The 16227-nt window shown below is 43.9% G+C and overlaps 1 long non-coding RNA gene across 3 annotated transcripts in view; it reads left to right on the top strand.

Moving 5' to 3' along the window:
• Positions 1–858: 858 nt before the first annotated feature.
• Positions 859–16227, top strand: part of LOC112984575 (uncharacterized) — a 118048-nt gene continuing 102679 nt past the window's right edge. For all 3 annotated transcript variants that reach the window (XR_010391204.1, XR_003259534.2, XR_010391205.1), the window contains exon 1: positions 859–1554. This is a non-coding gene — a long non-coding RNA (uncharacterized LOC112984575). The remainder of the gene's footprint in view (positions 1555–16227) is intronic.

Here is a 16227-nt window from a genome sequence, read left to right as displayed (position 1 = left end):
AGATAAAGCACGGACCGCAATTATAAACAAGTCTCCAAACCCGCTGCCAACAAGCCGGACACACGGTGCCAGACGGGCCCTCGACGCCCCCACAGCGCTGCTCTAACGGAGCACCGGGGCGCGCCGACTTTCAGGAGAAAGAAGGGAGAAAACGCTCCCTCCTCCGGGAGTAACTTTTTATGAGGACGGGGCAGCCGCAGACCCGCGCCGCGGCGAGGCCCCCGCCGCGGCCGGACGACGCCACCCCGGGGGGCCCCGGCTCTGCCCTCCGCCGCCGCCGGGGCGCAGGCACCGACCAGCCCGGCAGCGCCTCGGCTCCCGCCTCCAGGCGCCGGAGCCTCGCGGCGAGCGGCCGCCTCCGCAACGGCCGCAGGCGCCGGCCCCGGCCGGTCACCGCAGGGCTCCCCCCTCCCGCCGGGGCCGGCGCCGGCCGGTCACCTCACGGCTCCCGCCGCTTCCCCAACTTGTACTCGAGCCCCGGCCGCGCCGTCCCCGCTCGCCCCGCTGCGCCCAGGCACCGCGCCGCGCCGTCCCTCCCGCGGGGCAGCGCAGCGGAGCGGAGCGGGCAGGGACGGCGGTCCGCGCGCACCGGCGCCCCCCTACCTGCCGCCGGGCGGACGACGCAGACGAGCTGCCGCCAATCGGCCCGAGCCGGCCGGCGCTGCCCGCCGCGGCCGATAGTAATGTTCATTTAAAGCTCGGCGCCCGCCGCTCCGCCGCGCCCTCCCCACGCAGCGCCGGCCGCGCAGCAGCGGGGCCGCCCCGCCCCGCCCCCCCCGTGCCCAGGCCCCGCCCCCGCGGAGCGGCGCGGGCCGGCGGGAAGCGGCGCGGGCCGGTCCGGGCCGGTCCGGGCCGGTCCTGGGGGGGGCGGTGCCTCTCTCCCCCTCCCCCCCCCAGCCGCCCGGCGCAGCCCCCGGGCGGGCCGCGGTGGGGAGCAGCCCCCGGGGCAGGGGAGGCCGCCCTGGCCCAGCCCAGCCCAGCCCCACCACGAAGTTTGGGGGCCGCAAGTGCGAGGAGGTGGCGGCGGAGCGAGGGGAGCGCAGGCCCGGCCGGGGCGGCAGGTGCTCCGGGGCACGAAGCCCCCTCGGACAGGAGCGCGCGGAGGCTGTGTTTTGGAAAGGCGGACATTCAGATAACTCTGCCCAACTGCTTAATTTAAAAATATTCTGAAGTGTAGAAAAAGAAACGGCCCGAATCGCCCCATTCCTCAGAGGAAGGGGAGAGGGAACACATCGGCTTCGGTGAAGCTGAAAACGCTTATTCCGTACATCGTTGCTCGCCGTACGATTTCGGGGAGCGCCCGGGCGGCTCCTTCGGCGGACGTGCTCGCGGCGGCAGGGCGACGCGCTGGAGCGGCGCTGCCTCGTCCCGTGGTCGCGGAGCGGGTGTCCCCCACCACGGTGCTCCGCCAGCGACACCGCGGCTGTAGGTGTTAGCAGCTGGGAGGAGAAGGGTTGGCGCCTTTGATCTCCCTAGTGACTGAAACGAGTGAGCAGCGGTGACAGCCAGCCAAATGATTTACCCGAAAGAACACCTTCTAAGGAGTTTTTCAAGGTAAGCTGGTTTCCCTTGCTTTGGGATTAAAGTAGCCACCGTTTCAATAGAGGAGTCAGTCCCATGGCTTCTCCCGTGCGGTTCACTGCCTTACAGCAGCAGTTGTTGTTCACGAGATGAAGCAGCGTTCGCCATCTCTGCTAACATCTGTTGGCTTATGATACGCAAAATTGGTGACAGAAACGGCAACGCGCCTCGCACTGCCATACGCTGGTCAAGTCAGACCTGGCCTCCTTTTCCTTCCAAGCAGGAGGCCTTGGATTATCCCTTACCCTGCCTGTGCATCGTGAGCCCGCCCCAAATGTTGGGGATCGTGTCCATCTTCTGAACGTTTACATTTCTCTGTTTGAATTTTGGGATTACATGTTTTACACATGTTCATCATACAGTTAAAGAAATATAAACACTGATATTTAATACTAACAAATGCGGATAGAGAGGATAAATCTCATAAAATTGGTTAATTACCATTTTAAACCCAGCTAATTATGCATGGGTTGACAGATTGCTCAGCATCTTCAATGACTTGCTTGTGAGTTTTGATGTAGAAAATAAGTTAGCAAAGTTTAATGCTGTTGCCCATTAATTATAAGGAATATTTATGCTGTGACTAATAATTGGATTGTCCTGTAATCCACCATAATAATCAGGAATTTTCCTTCTCGTGTGGTCTGAAAAGGTAATGGCTAATGATATTCTACATGTCTAATATACACAGCAGCAATGAATAGCTACTGCTCCAGCAAATCTACTGTTACTTCAGGGTTATAGATTTTGCTACTGTTACACTGATTAGCAGTTGTCTCAGTCATAGTCCCATTGCCCAGGTGTTCAGGCTAAGTATTAGTTCCGATTGACTTGGCTTTTTTAAAATATAGGATCATATTCAGTTGTTGAAACCTACTACCACAGTAATGTTAACTAACTATTCACTTCCCTTGAGACTGCATCTTAAGCAGGAGAGAGACCTTTCTCTGGACATGGATGTGCCATAGGTACATGCCACAGCCCTACCCACTCCACTGCGCCATCCGGTAAGACATTTCTGGGTCCCTACCATGTTGTGGCCATGTGACTGTCTAGGTTGCATCCACGCTGGTTACAATGCAGCTGGATGTGGCTGTTTTTTGCCTCCATGATAATGGTTGGTGCAAAACTGCCATCCAAAAAGTAGCTATTTCAACTAGCCATCTGCAGCTACAAGTGGAAGATCTTGCACCATTTTATTCTCATCACATTTGTGAATGAGGTGTTTCAGCCTAGAGGTGTTTCTTTCTACATGAAAGCTCCAGTTCTGGAGAATAACTCAGCATTAAGGGAATAAATTCTGTGGCAAATTCCATAGATAGCCAGCACTGTGCAGAGTAAACCCTAGTACAGTCATTCCCGAGCTGCTGCTCATGAACTACTGGCCACTGCATGTGGTCTGCATTTCAGGAGTGCACCTGTGTTAAGACAGCAGATTTCAGGATCACATCAATTCAGTTTGCACTGCTTGTGGTCCATGAGAAATATGGAAGGTTAAAGTTACCCTACTAATCCAACACGTTTGGGAATTGCTGCTGTAACTTCACAGAGACAAAATGCTAACCCATACTTCCTTCCCTCCATACGTCCCTTTCTAGAACCCTTGAAAGGAAGAAGTCTGAAATTTGTTTTGCTGACTGTACCATCATCTCTAACTATTTAAGCTTTAGCTGCTAGGAGAGCTGTAATGGGGCCCAGTGGAAAGTTCTGTTTAAAACTGGATGTCATGCTATGGTCCACTGAATTGGAAAAGATCTGCTACCGCTCCATCGTAACTCAGATTTCTGGGGTTGCAGTTACACTGACTTGCAGGACATGCTGACATGTCCAAGCTAACTTTAAACTAACTGTATATAGGCTAATCTAACCAGCCAGGAGAATACAGCATGGATTTTTAGCACAGGTTGCACAGGCTTGTGGTGCTCTTGATACTTGGTAGCTGTACTGCTCTTGGTACCACATGTACATCTCTGTCTGTCCCATTGAACTTACTGAGCATCCGATCTGTAGTGCTGTTGTATGCTGCAGACTTCCTTACAAATACCTAAGAGAAGGGAGCTTCTGTTCCAGGAAGCTCTTGTGAAGGAGGAAAACTGATATTTTTCTCTGAGTTTTCTACAGATTATTTATAAATGTGCTAGGCATTGCCTGCTGTGTTGACAAGCTGATGATTCGGAAACACAAACCTAGGGGAATCTCCTAGATGCCTGGTTCCTGGCTACACAGACCTGCCCCCGTGGGGGTGTGACTGTGTGCTGACTCCCCTGGAGGGAAGGCATCTTCAAGTGCAGGCATCTCTGCATTGTGCCATCTGGGAGAAAGACGGGTGTAGATACAGAGCGTCCTGCTCTCCAGTAAGTTCTGAGAAGAGACCTCAGACTTGCATGTGGGACAAGCATGTCAGTGGGACTGAGCTGCACTGAGCTGCCACTTCCAGGAATTTGGTGCAAGCTAGCTGGTCGGGAGAGTCCAGCCATGTGCGTTTGGCAGGAAGACTTGCTGAGGCACTGTTTGAGCAATCTAAGAAAGAAGATATTAAGGATTTGAGGGCTGAAACCCTGAATATGTGATGGTTTAATTGAGGAAACGGGAAATGAGTTTAAACTAGAAGCTGTTATCTGCAGGCCTGAAGGAAGAAGACAGTTGTGTTGATAACTACAAAGCAAATCAGTACTTGTTTTGGCAGATTTAAGAACTATTGCTGTCACTGTGTTCGCACCACTTTTAATACTGCTAAGCCTTACAAGCTACAGTGCTGTATTTTTAATGCTGTTCTAGATGACACGATAAAGTAAACAGACTGTTGCTCTGATCATTCTAATTGTCAACTGTTCAAACTGTTCCAGACTGTAATCTTTCCAAAAGATAGCATTTCTACTGCCTTTTTTTTTTTTTTTTTTTTTTTGATGGAAGGGAAATACATCTCCATGCTTGGTGGGGTGAGGTTTTGTTTTTTGGGGGGAGTGCTGCTGCTTTTGACAGGTCGTCATCAGCAACTAACTCACAGCAAGTAAAAAGGGTGCACTGAGTATTTTACCATACTCAAGCACCATATTCTGCAGTAGCAATTAGCCTTTATTGCTAATAATTTGCTAAATTTTCAAGTCTTCTGGTCACTACCCTTTTGGTTGTAAGTTGTCAGGTCTCTGAAGCTCAGCAAGGTTATGCTTAGTGAGGACTAGAATGATAAATATAATCACGCAGGTACTACACAGTGTGACATTATTTTTGAGCAGAAACATACTTTTATGGAGTGTTGGAAATGGATCATCCGAGTCATAATGTTCTGGCTAGCATATTTCGTGCAAGATCCTGTAGTGTACTGGCTATACTGGCTAACTCACATTTTCCTCACCCAAGTCCTATCTGAGAAGTAATTCCTAAGTATCCCTCAGTGCTTCAGCTGATTTTGTCAGAGAGTCTGAAGACTTACAGAGCAGTGTGCTCTGAAGAGCAGATGCTGTGTTCCTTCTTTGAAAGGGCCGCATTGCAGAGATTAAAGAAAGGCCACTCTCCTTTGATTGCAAGAGTATAATTAAGGACAGCATTTGGCCAACTTTTTATCAAGAGCTCTTGGAGCCTTTGGGATGAAACATGCTATTATGATTATAATTCGCTATTAATTATCTGTTGATTAAAACCAGCAGGAATGTGTGTCACTACAATAGCTACCCATATCTTCATTTCTACAGGGTCAAACAGCAGAGAAAACTTTATATCCCTTAGACAAACTTGGGTTTGATTTGGAAATATTAGGTGTTGCAGTTTAGCTTGTGCTCCTTATGCCTTATTTTACTCAAGCATAAAGTGGGAAAGCTGGGAAACTACGAAGACTTTGCCACCATTATTCAGTAAGCTGTTGTTAAAGTTGCAGTGTGTTCCTGCAGAGCAGTTGTCAGTCACGGTCTGTTAGAAGGGTCCAAGCACAAACCACAACACAGAGACTGATCAGCTTCACCTCCGCTGTTCACTGCATTGTTTGTGTGTCTCTCATCACCGTGCAATGCCCCTCACTGAGACTGCCCTGGCGAGGGATACAGCAACCCGATGCAGTAAAGGAAAGGAGTGAGCAATTTTTTAAGGCTGGTTGGCCAAACTTCCCACAGTAATGCTTTGGAGATTGCTGTCTTGAAGAGTCTCTGCCAACAGCAACCTCTGTGTTGTGAACGTCGGCTTTGGGTGGACCCAAGGCAGCTTATGCAAAGGCAGTTTGGAGCCTGATCCAAAGTACTCTGAACTCAGTGGGAAAAAGTTTCCCGTTGACTTTGGTGATGGTCTTTGGAGCAGGTCCCTGATAATAATTGTGTTGGAGCCTATCCATGGTGATTGCTATTAGAGCTAGGATTTGGCCTTCATAGATGATGATAAATAATCTAATGATTATTATAGCACTTCTTTTTTGCATTTCTATAGCATTAAAAGGCATTCATAAAGTTTCATTATATTTTTACATCTCGGAAAAAGAAAGAGTTGGCTTGAATTGTGTTTTAAAAAATAGCTTACATCTGTCTTGGCTCTCCAGAGCAGCTATTGGACTTCGATAACATCTGGAAGGGAAAGAAAACTATTGCATACAAGTACAGATACTAAGTATAGCAGGGACAAAAGATTTGAGTCTCTCATCATAGCATTCAAATAAAGGAGAAAAGAGACTATACAGGGCCTTGTATGGCGGGGGAAATAGCAAAAGCCAGTTTCATCAGAGACAATAGCTGTGAAGATGGTGGCAGTGCCAGCATTTCCTGTTATCCAAAAAAGTTCTCAAACTTTCCTTCAACACACTGTGCTTCAAATCATCTAGGGATCTTAGCACTAAGATTATCTTTACAGTTTATTGATAATCATTGGCTAAAGGGAGATTGTTTTTAAAATGCAATGAGTATCATTTTTACACTGCAAACCATGTCAAATTCATCTGGGAGTAGCCTTGACTTTTGCCCCTTACTGCAACAGTGTGCTGGGTGCTTTTGTGGGAAGAGCACCCTGCTATCTAGGAAGACATCTTCCTGCACTGAAACATGTATCTCACATAGTCTTGCTATGTGGTGATATTTCACGTGACTCCTGTACCTCTGTGCAACGACAGTGCAAATCTTGGGGAGAGAGAAACTAGTTACAGGGTGAACTCACTCCCATGTATCATGGGGGAAAAAAAGCCGTTCCCCATACGGTTGTTTTTTTTCTTTTTACCTCTAAACTGCTACTTAACTTATCAATGAACAGCACAAAGGAGTAAGTGAGACCTTATTCCTTGCTTCTCTATACAGGCACACAAAAAACATTGCTTGGACTTGAAATATATGGTTTTCTGATTACAGTGGAGTTGTCCCAGGAATTTGGCTAGTGCGTACCATTCTATTCTATTGCAAATAATATTTTTTCTCTTTTTCAAAAAAATCTCTCGGAGTTGATTGTTTCAGATTTTGAGAACTTGGTTACTGGATCTTGTTTGTGGAAATTCACTTAGAAATGCAGTAAGTCAATTGAGTGAGTTTTTATATCACTTAATTCAATCTCATCAGCATGTTTCTCCTGTTTGTGCAATTGGTATCTTGCTGTGTTGAGGCAGTGTGAGCTGCTGAGTAGAATCTTAAGCTTTGTGTATGCTACTTGGTTTGAAAGAGGTTTGGATCATCACTTATACAGAGAAGAATTAAACCCTGGAAGGATGACAATATGAGCACAAAGTCCATCCTTCACACACTTTTAAACAGGTTTAAAGGATGCAAGTAGCAGCATTACGCTTTCCTCTGTCAAGGAGTATGTTCTTCCCTATGAGAAGAAAGTAAATCTCTTTCTGTTCTTGTAACACTTCCTGTGTGTCTAAGCCCTCAGTTCTTTAGAGTGTTTCTTAAAGATGAAGTTAGTGTTTGTCCAATGCATGACTCTCTTACCTGACAAATCTGCCTCCATATTTCAGACCTTGAGAAATTAAACATCACTACAGGGCAGAAATTGAGTTCTCAATGCATCGTCATTTTTCCTTAAGAAGTGGTGAGGCAGGTGATGCAAAAACCTATGCTCTTTGGGGCTAAATATAAAAGAATTTCTGTTTTGAACCAATTCGCTGAACGAAATGGGGCATCACCCGGTACATCTCTGTGCATAAGGCCTGAATTTTTGAGCCAAGGGGAGTTTCTGAAGACCCATATACTAAATTCAAGGGACTACAGTACTGGTTGATGGAGCTGTGTGAAAGAGAGAAGTGGCAAGGAACATTTCTGCTACCAAGTCAGAGAAGACATTCTAGAAAGTACTAAGTAGCTGAAAACAGAACAAGAAATGAAGCCTGGGCTGAGTTCTGTGTTATTCAGGAAAACAAAACTTTGATCTTTAAAGAAAGGCTGCTTCAAGGTAATACCATCCACCCTCATCTCCTGTCAACCTACCAACGTAACATAATCACTCATGTCAAGAAGTCTTAAAAGGTTCTTTGAAAAGGAGTGAGAGTCCTCAAATCTGAGAAAAGGCAATTCTTTTTCAGTGAAGATTTCATTAGCTGTGCTGTATGAACTTGTTGAGGTGAAGGACGGAGTAACATTCAAAGCAGTACTAGACAGTCATGTAAGAGATGAGAATATTCAGAGTTGTAAAGCAAGCATGAAAATATGTATGTTTTGAAAGAGATTAAAATCTTACGGAGGTTAAGCCAGGCTCTAAATTTGAATTATCAGGACAAAATCTTCCATAGTCGAAGTTCTGGCATCTTCTGGTAATTAGGTATGCCATTTCCAGAGCTGGGATCCTCTCATCCATTTATCGGGCATAACGACAGTTTTAAAAGTACAGATATTAAAATCTTAACTGTGGTTTTAGTACGCAGAGCCACTTACGGGACTTAGTACCATTCTGGGTGCCTACCAGCATTTTACATTTTCTTCTGGCTTTATCACTATGCTCAGCGCTGTGTTTGTAATACCTGTTTAAGTAAAAGATTTAGTTCTATCTCAATAGTGCAGTATTTTCAATATTTTAATGCTACTTTTTAATATCCTTTACTTTGATGTGCTTTTTGCTCCCATGGGATCTTCAAATATATTTTAAAGTCACTCAGGGAATCTGGACTTCCAACATCCATTTCAATGGTGCTGTTCTTTGCAGTCTGACAGCACATCCCTTTAAATTAGAAGTTTTAGCTTTTGTCTCTGAATTGAATTGGCTTATTCCTCTGTCTTCATATGTAATGCAATAAACATCAAAAGGCAATGGGGATTCGTTCCCTAGGAGCAAAACCAACCTATGGCTAGCACAGTGCTTGGGAATTGTGCCATGGTAGGTGTTGTGGTTCAGATAAAGCAAAAATAGAGAGCCCCACTATGGCGATGATGCAAGTATTTTTGTTACTCCTTTCACACAAATAAGAACATTAAGCCCCAGTGTTCTGGCCATATTCCAACCTGGGTAATTACATTCTGCTTACCCTATATTTTCCCTGCAGCTGTAATTGTTCTTCACTTCCTACCCAAAAAGTGTTGCGTGGTGTTGCTTTATGCTGTTGAAAATTGCTTCATTTCACCCTCCAGGGTTAGCTACCTTAGTGCAGAGGGTAAGGTAATTCCACTATACATTTTATCTGAGCTGTAGAACCGTCTTGGGCTCTTACAAGATGACAAAAGCTAGACATATATGTATAGACATCTGTAATTATCCAGGGCTTGGTTGCTTTTCCCTGTGAGCCTTGTGAGAAAAGGACAAGAGAGGAAATACTGGCATGTTCCATTGATCCTAGTTTGCAGGGTGGGAGTACCACAGCAAAAGTCACACTTATGAATAAGTGAGAACTCTTTTTCCACTGTCACCTGTAAAGTTTCTGCTTGATTTGTAGTAAATGTTAGCAAAGCTTTTTTTCCCCCATGTGTGTGATCTCTGTATAAGGAAGTCCCATCAATTAGAGCTATGGAAAGCACAACAGAAATAAGAGCAGATCCTGCCTCTTCATGCAGCTTACGTCAAGCAGCTGTCCAGTGAACATGACTTTGAATTTGAGATTCAATTTATGTGAGAAAAATCCACAAGGGAGGAAGTGAACTTCAGCAGCTGGAAATATATTTTGATTGCACTCTGATTAATTTCCTGGGGAGAGGGTAAAACACTATCATTTTGCAAAAATGTACTAAAGTATTTTTTTCTACTCTTCTGAAGTTTTCAAAGCTCTATCCTTGCAAAGACATTGAAGTCATCCATAATGAATTTTTAGTCTCAATTTATTTTGCAACCTAACTCTAACTCCAAATGTGATATTTGTAGCCCACCAATGAAACATTTTATGAACAGCCTGACTGTTCTACTGATAAGCTTTTAATTGGCTGTGGGTGCCTGATAAATAAGAGACGACTTGCAAAAGCGGTTCTAAAATCAGTTTTAGCTGGCAGAGCAGGAGGGAGAGAGGGAAAAGCAATTAAGCTGCTAAGAGAAAATTGATTTTCACTAGGCAAATAAGCAGATACTATGTATTCCTGTTTTGACTCCAGTTCTACTGATGATGGTGATTGTATGCTCCTATTAGCACAGTGTCTTGCATCAGGCTGACTCACTAATGTCTCTATATGTAGTTATCCAAAAAAGATTTCATATGTTAAAAGAAAGTGCAAACACTTAAACATGTACACATCCCATGAGTTAATGTTAGAAGTGCATTGGAAGCCAGTAATGATTTTCCTGTGTGTGCTAACAAAATCAATTTTTAAAAGTCTGTTGAATCCTTACATCAGTTTCCTGATGGCCACAAACTCCAGTGCTGCAGCAGTGGCTGGAAAAGCAGCAGCAGCGATTTGGAAAAGGAATTCTCTCTTCCCCCTGCTGCTTTGTCATCCCAACTCAGGAACAAGTTAGTGGTAGAAGCAGAGCGAGCAGGGAGTCCAGTCCAGTCCTAGGAGGAATTCTTCCAAAGTGGCACCAATATCATAGTCTAGGACAAGGGTACTTTTGAATGAATTTTGCAAACAGAAATGTGGGTCATGTACAGATAGTCTGTGCCTGTGCAGACCTTGTGGAACCTGGGCTGGCTGTCCAGCAGCTGTGCTGCCGGCTCACATGCACACAGGAGTTCTGCCCAGTGCTTCTGGAAAGCACCAGCCATTCTGCATGGGCACGTCACAGCAGTACGGTGCAGCTATGACACTTCTAGCTAGTGCTCGGAAACAGATTGTGCCCGTGGTGATCTGTGCCTACCCTCCAGATGTGTGAGGAGCTCAGGATGAAGGGAACTCGCATCAACTTTCTCCGATAGCCCAGAAATCCCATGCAAAAGGAAAGAGTTCTCAAATCCCAGAAAAGTCACCTTGTTTCAGCAGACCCCACAGACATACCCAGAGGGCTCCAGATATTTGTCAGTCTGTACTAGTACAATGTCCGCTGCTGAACCTGGTGGGCTTTGCCAGCCTACAGGGAGAATGATATATAGAGCTTAATGTTTCTTCTCACCTTTCCTTCAATGAGTGAAAGTACCTTCTGGCACTTACCAGTCTTAGTGTTTCCTCTGTGGACTGCCTTGGGAAGAGGAGTGGTCTCAGGGGCAGGGGAAGGGCCTCTAACCTGCTTTTTCTTGCAACAAAACAGCCCCTTCTCTAAGTTCCTCCTTCATGTAGACAGAAGTACCAGCTCTTTAGTTTTCTTGCCCTTGTCAGAGCAGTCAGTGTTGCACAACAACCCCATCTTCTAAATCTGGTAGGCTTCCATGAAGGAATAATGGTGTAAAACCTACCTTCTTAGAGTGATCTTTATTCTGACCTCAGTGTCGCTTATAAATTTGTGGTGCCCACCAGTGTCTTAACCCTTTCATCACAGAAGTGATAGGGCAACTACCCACCTTAGACCTAGATAATTCACAGCTAAAATGCTTCCTAAGATCATCTAAGCATCTGTATTGTAGCATATGCTGATTATGTAAGCAACTACATCAGCCTCACCCACAGTAGCTAAGTACTACAGAGCTCAAACACTGTGCTGCTCACCTTACAGCTTTCATGCAAGGATCACAGCCATTTGGAAGGAGGCTCGCAGGAGGAGGTCACAGATGAGGGGTGACATTGCCTCCCTACAGTCTCAGCTTTTCACTGCCGCATGAGTCCAGCTGGGCCTCAGGCAAGTCCAGTTGATACCTTGTTAGCCACCTCCCCACAGCCAGATTGCCCAGCAGCCCTGCTGCTGATCGTGGGGAGTCCCTGTGGCATGGGACACACTAGGGCTGCTCAACCTTGCTTGGCAGCTTGGCCACTTCATTGCATTGCACTGACCATGCTTTCAGCTTAAAACACCATATTATCTCTTAATAAACCACTAACCCATTTCAAATAGTAATGGACATTTATTATAATTCATATCAGAGAAGTGTCAGTGGCACATTAGCTGTAGTACAAATTGGTTTTTTTAGTGAGATATAAAACAAGCCAAGATTGCTCAAACGGACTTGTGATTTCAAGTGCCCATCCTTAACAAACCAGAAAAGGACCGCTTTTTAGGAAATACTGAGTATCAGACCTCTGAAAACCTATCTGAAAACCCTGAGAGATTGTTTAGTCTCTCAAGTGTAGCACCCGAAATGATTATGTGCTTTTGGAAATCTTTCCCATATTATTTTAGAAAAAGCAACATAGACTTGCAGTCTGTGTGACACATGGGTGTGGAGGACCAGATACCCACTTACCTCTTTCTTGAAGAAGGACATTTGTTTGATGGCTTTCAAAAGTTCAGATTGAAGATTGTTGTTGGGAATTATCTGAAGAAGTCAGAGAGCAGCTTATTAAAAATTATTCATAGTAGAAAAATTCAAGAGAAATATTATAACCATACTAAAGAGATTGCCAATGTGGAGATTGTTTCTGCTTTGCTGTTATAAGAACAGCTAAAGTAAATGTCCTGGAGGTAAGAGATAAGTTGGAATCTAAGCTGAAAACATTAACTAGCTGTTTATGTAAAGAAAAAGAAAATGTAACGTGAACATAGAAATTTGCTTCTAAACTGTTTTCAGGTGTTGATGAGATGGTATAAAATTCTTGTATAACACTGATTTGTTTGAAAAAGACTGATAACCAAAGTAAAAGTGAACAATGTAGTTCCATTTCTGAAAGCCAAATAGTTTGAGGTTGGTCCTATCCTCAGACACATAAACATGATATATCTCAACTGTAACTGTTTGTACCATTACCAATGGGCAGGAATACATGTAAGTCAGCAGCTCATATTAGTTGTCCAAAGGATCTTGTAATTGCAATTACTGCTTTGAAAGGATGAGTGAAGGGATTGAAGACAGCACAGCTGTTTACTCTAATGCCTCCTTACTTCATGCAGCAGCATAGAACAGATTCAAAGTGAGCATACATTACGTTATGTGTACTGTCTCTGGCTTCTGCTATCTAGTGACATTTGGAGTTCAGCAGAATTTTAGCTCTTTCTAAATCTTCTTGTTTTGATGTTATCTTCATTTTCTATCCATTCTCCTCCTTTTTTTTCCTCTTCATCGGTCATAAAAGGAAGAGTTGGCAAATGCCTGTGCTCTCTGATAAGTTTAAATAATGTTAAGCACCTGCTTCTCTTGGTTATTGTCTGGAGGACTTTATTACTACTGTCTAAAAAGACTAAATTTCAGTGTGTTTATGATGGATGGTGTCTAATGCTAGCTGTCTACAGGTCTAGTTTCATAAGATAATAATGACAAATCATGTTTGACCTCTTAAGAACAAATAAATGAACCAGCCTCCCTTGTTTCAGAGGCTGATCTGTGAACCTAAATTTACTTTTAATATGTGGTGGGATTGGAAGGATGATAAAGAAGTATTGTATTTTTCCTTTATGCTTTTAATTAGGATTTTTCATAGAGCACAAGTGCTGACTAAATTTTAGCTTTAGTATTCATAAGAGTTTTGGCATTAACTTCAGTGGTGGCTGGATTGGGCAAAGAATACCACTCACAGTGCATTACTGCCTATATATTCCTCCCCTGTAGCTTTGTAGAAATTCATGTTCTGCACAAAGCCACAATTCACAGTCCTGAGGTAAGTTTGTCACTCTTTGAGCTGTAGGCAGCAGCTGTCTTAATTTTACTTCTGGGTTTAGACTCACATTCACTGAACGGAGAGATACAACACTTTAAAATGTTACGACCTATGAGCTATTTGTTCCTAACCTTCTGCTGGAGGCTGACACAATTGTGGCTGGTAGCAAAGGAGAATGTGTACGTTAAGTACGTGTTAGCTGTTTCAGCACGGAGTCAAGTGTCTGAGCATCAAACCAGCCTTCACTGGTGATTTAAGGTAATGCACCAGCTTTTGTGTAGAAGGACACAATTTCCCATTTGCCTGCGTTATTACGAGAAGAACAATGTCTGTCAGAAGAGGGGGACAAGACACACATGATGGCAGTTTCTTAAACAAATATAGCAAGATTCACCATCTCGTCTGTGAGAGACCTCGGTGAAGGAGCTTTACCTTCAATTCTTAATGTTTCCTATATTACAAACTGAGCTCTGGGCTCAGTTGTTGAGGAGGGTGAGAGCTGTTGGTGCTCTGGAAACCTTTGCAAATATCAGCAGTTTAATGATAGGCAGTCAGTATTTCTGCTCATGGTTTAGACTTCTTCCTGCGTACTAGACTTTTGAAAGTGTCAAATGGGATTCGTGATAGGAAAATCAAAGTACTGTTTTTATCTATTTTCTTACCTAATTTTTTCGTAGAAAATATCCTGAGTTCAGCCCAGATTAAGGAATCATTTGGGGTTGACTGGAGCCCTAAATTTCATTAAAGAAACTCTTTGATGAAAAAAATCACCTAGTTTTAGCTAAGGCTGCTGAATGCCCTCCCTAGGGAAGACTGTCATGAGGCTAGATCCATCCAAGACCGTGTGGAAAAGTGTGGTAGTCCTCACTAAGCCAGTTAATGAAGTCACGCTTTAGTAAGGCCACCACAAGGTCCTGCTGCTTCCGTTGCCACTAAGCAGTGCAGTTGCAATTGTGATACTTTGTTTTATCTTCCTTTATTTTGCCGTAATACAGATGGGCTGTCTTTAGTCTTAGAATTTTGAACTTTAGAATTTCTTTAATTTAATTTAATTCTTCTTTAATTTTTCTTTAATTAGTTTAATTTCTTTAGAGAGTCTTTAGAATTTGTAAGGGGAGATACTTGGTTGCTATTAAAAATATTCTGTTACCCCTTCTCTGACCTCAGCAGCTGCACACGCAAATGCACTCACACACACATACATGCAAGTGTGGTGGAAAAACAAATGTGATAAATGGGTAATGTGAAAAAAATGTTTTTAAGATTGACAGTGTTCTTACTGGATGTCAGAAGCTTGTAAATTCCTCTCCAGGTGTCTTGCGCTTGGAGGCATGATATAAACAAGCTGGCAGGTAAGAAATGTTTTAAGCAAAGTAAATGGCTTGAACAGCAGGCTGCAAGAACAGCAGCAGTAAAAAAGAAATAAGAAATGCAACCTCAGTATGGCCTATCTGAGGGCTGTAAGCAAAAGCACTGGAACATTAAAATACTTGGAATTACTATAGTAAGAAAATACCGTGTGGAGGAGGAGACACAAAATCACAGGACATAATAATAAAGAGTAGTTACACAGTGCTGACAGGCTCTGTCATTTGAAACAATGGCAATCACAAGCTTTACAACCTGATATGTTTTAATAATGTAAAGGTCACGTCTATATTTGTGGTACATTCTGTATCAGACTTGCAAAGATGTCTTGGAAACTGTCCTGTCAATGGCTCTTTGTCAATACTACTGAAGCAAAGGAGAAATGCCCAAGAACATGCAAGCACTTACCTCTTCAGGAGGAGGGCATCCCTCCGATTACCCTGAATATTAGAAGTGATGTTTCTTGTTTCAGATGCTTCAGTATTGCATGGCTTCGCTTGAGAGAACATTTGCTAGTTAGCATCTCCTGGAAAAATGTAGAGCAATGCAGTTAGACAGCACAGACTAGAGAAATGTAATTTCCGAGGGCAGAATCTCTTGCAGAACTAGAAAAAACTTTTTGATTTAGATTTGGTGAGTTACATATGATAGTTTTCCATTAAGATAACTTCTAAATCCTGAAATAAAAATGGGAATTTTTCAAAGCTATCTTAGAAGGCCAGATGGCCATCTGATATTCAAATTAGTGGATTTTTCTAAGCAGATTACCTAGCTTTTTCTCTTGAAAGTTTTCACTGGAGTAGATCACACAGCTAGGTAAGAAAGTTAGCAGTACTTCACCTATGCCTTTGAATGTACATTCAGGTGCCTACTACCCAATCTGTCATTTAAAATCTACTATAAATCCCATTTTCAATCAAAATAATAAGATATTGCTCAATGATGTGGGTGGATCCCCTTTGAAAAAGGAGAATATCTATGCTTTATTTCAAGCAAGGCAACTTTGGGAACATTTTGCTGTCCAAAGGGCACACTCTCCAGGCTCACTGTTTTTGAGCTGTCGGTCTAAATGACTTTGTTTCTCTCCAGTTTTAAGAGACTTATGCAAGCAGGATGTGGATTTTGTACATGCCAGCAAGGTGTCAGGACACTCTTGGAGCCCTTAAAACCCAGTGCACATGAGCCTGTCTCAGCAGCCTTCCTGGCCCCAGAATGCGCATCCTGGGCGCTGAGGATACAGAGCATGAATCTGTGCTGGGCTCCGCAGCATTCTCATACAGAGTTT

The sequence above is a fragment of the Dromaius novaehollandiae genome, chromosome 12 (assembly GCF_036370855.1).
Source record: "Dromaius novaehollandiae isolate bDroNov1 chromosome 12, bDroNov1.hap1, whole genome shotgun sequence".
Taxonomy (NCBI): Eukaryota; Metazoa; Chordata; class Aves; order Casuariiformes; family Dromaiidae; genus Dromaius; species Dromaius novaehollandiae.
The sequence above is the reverse complement of the archived record's forward strand: the minus strand, read 5'-3'. Positions and strand labels throughout refer to the sequence as shown.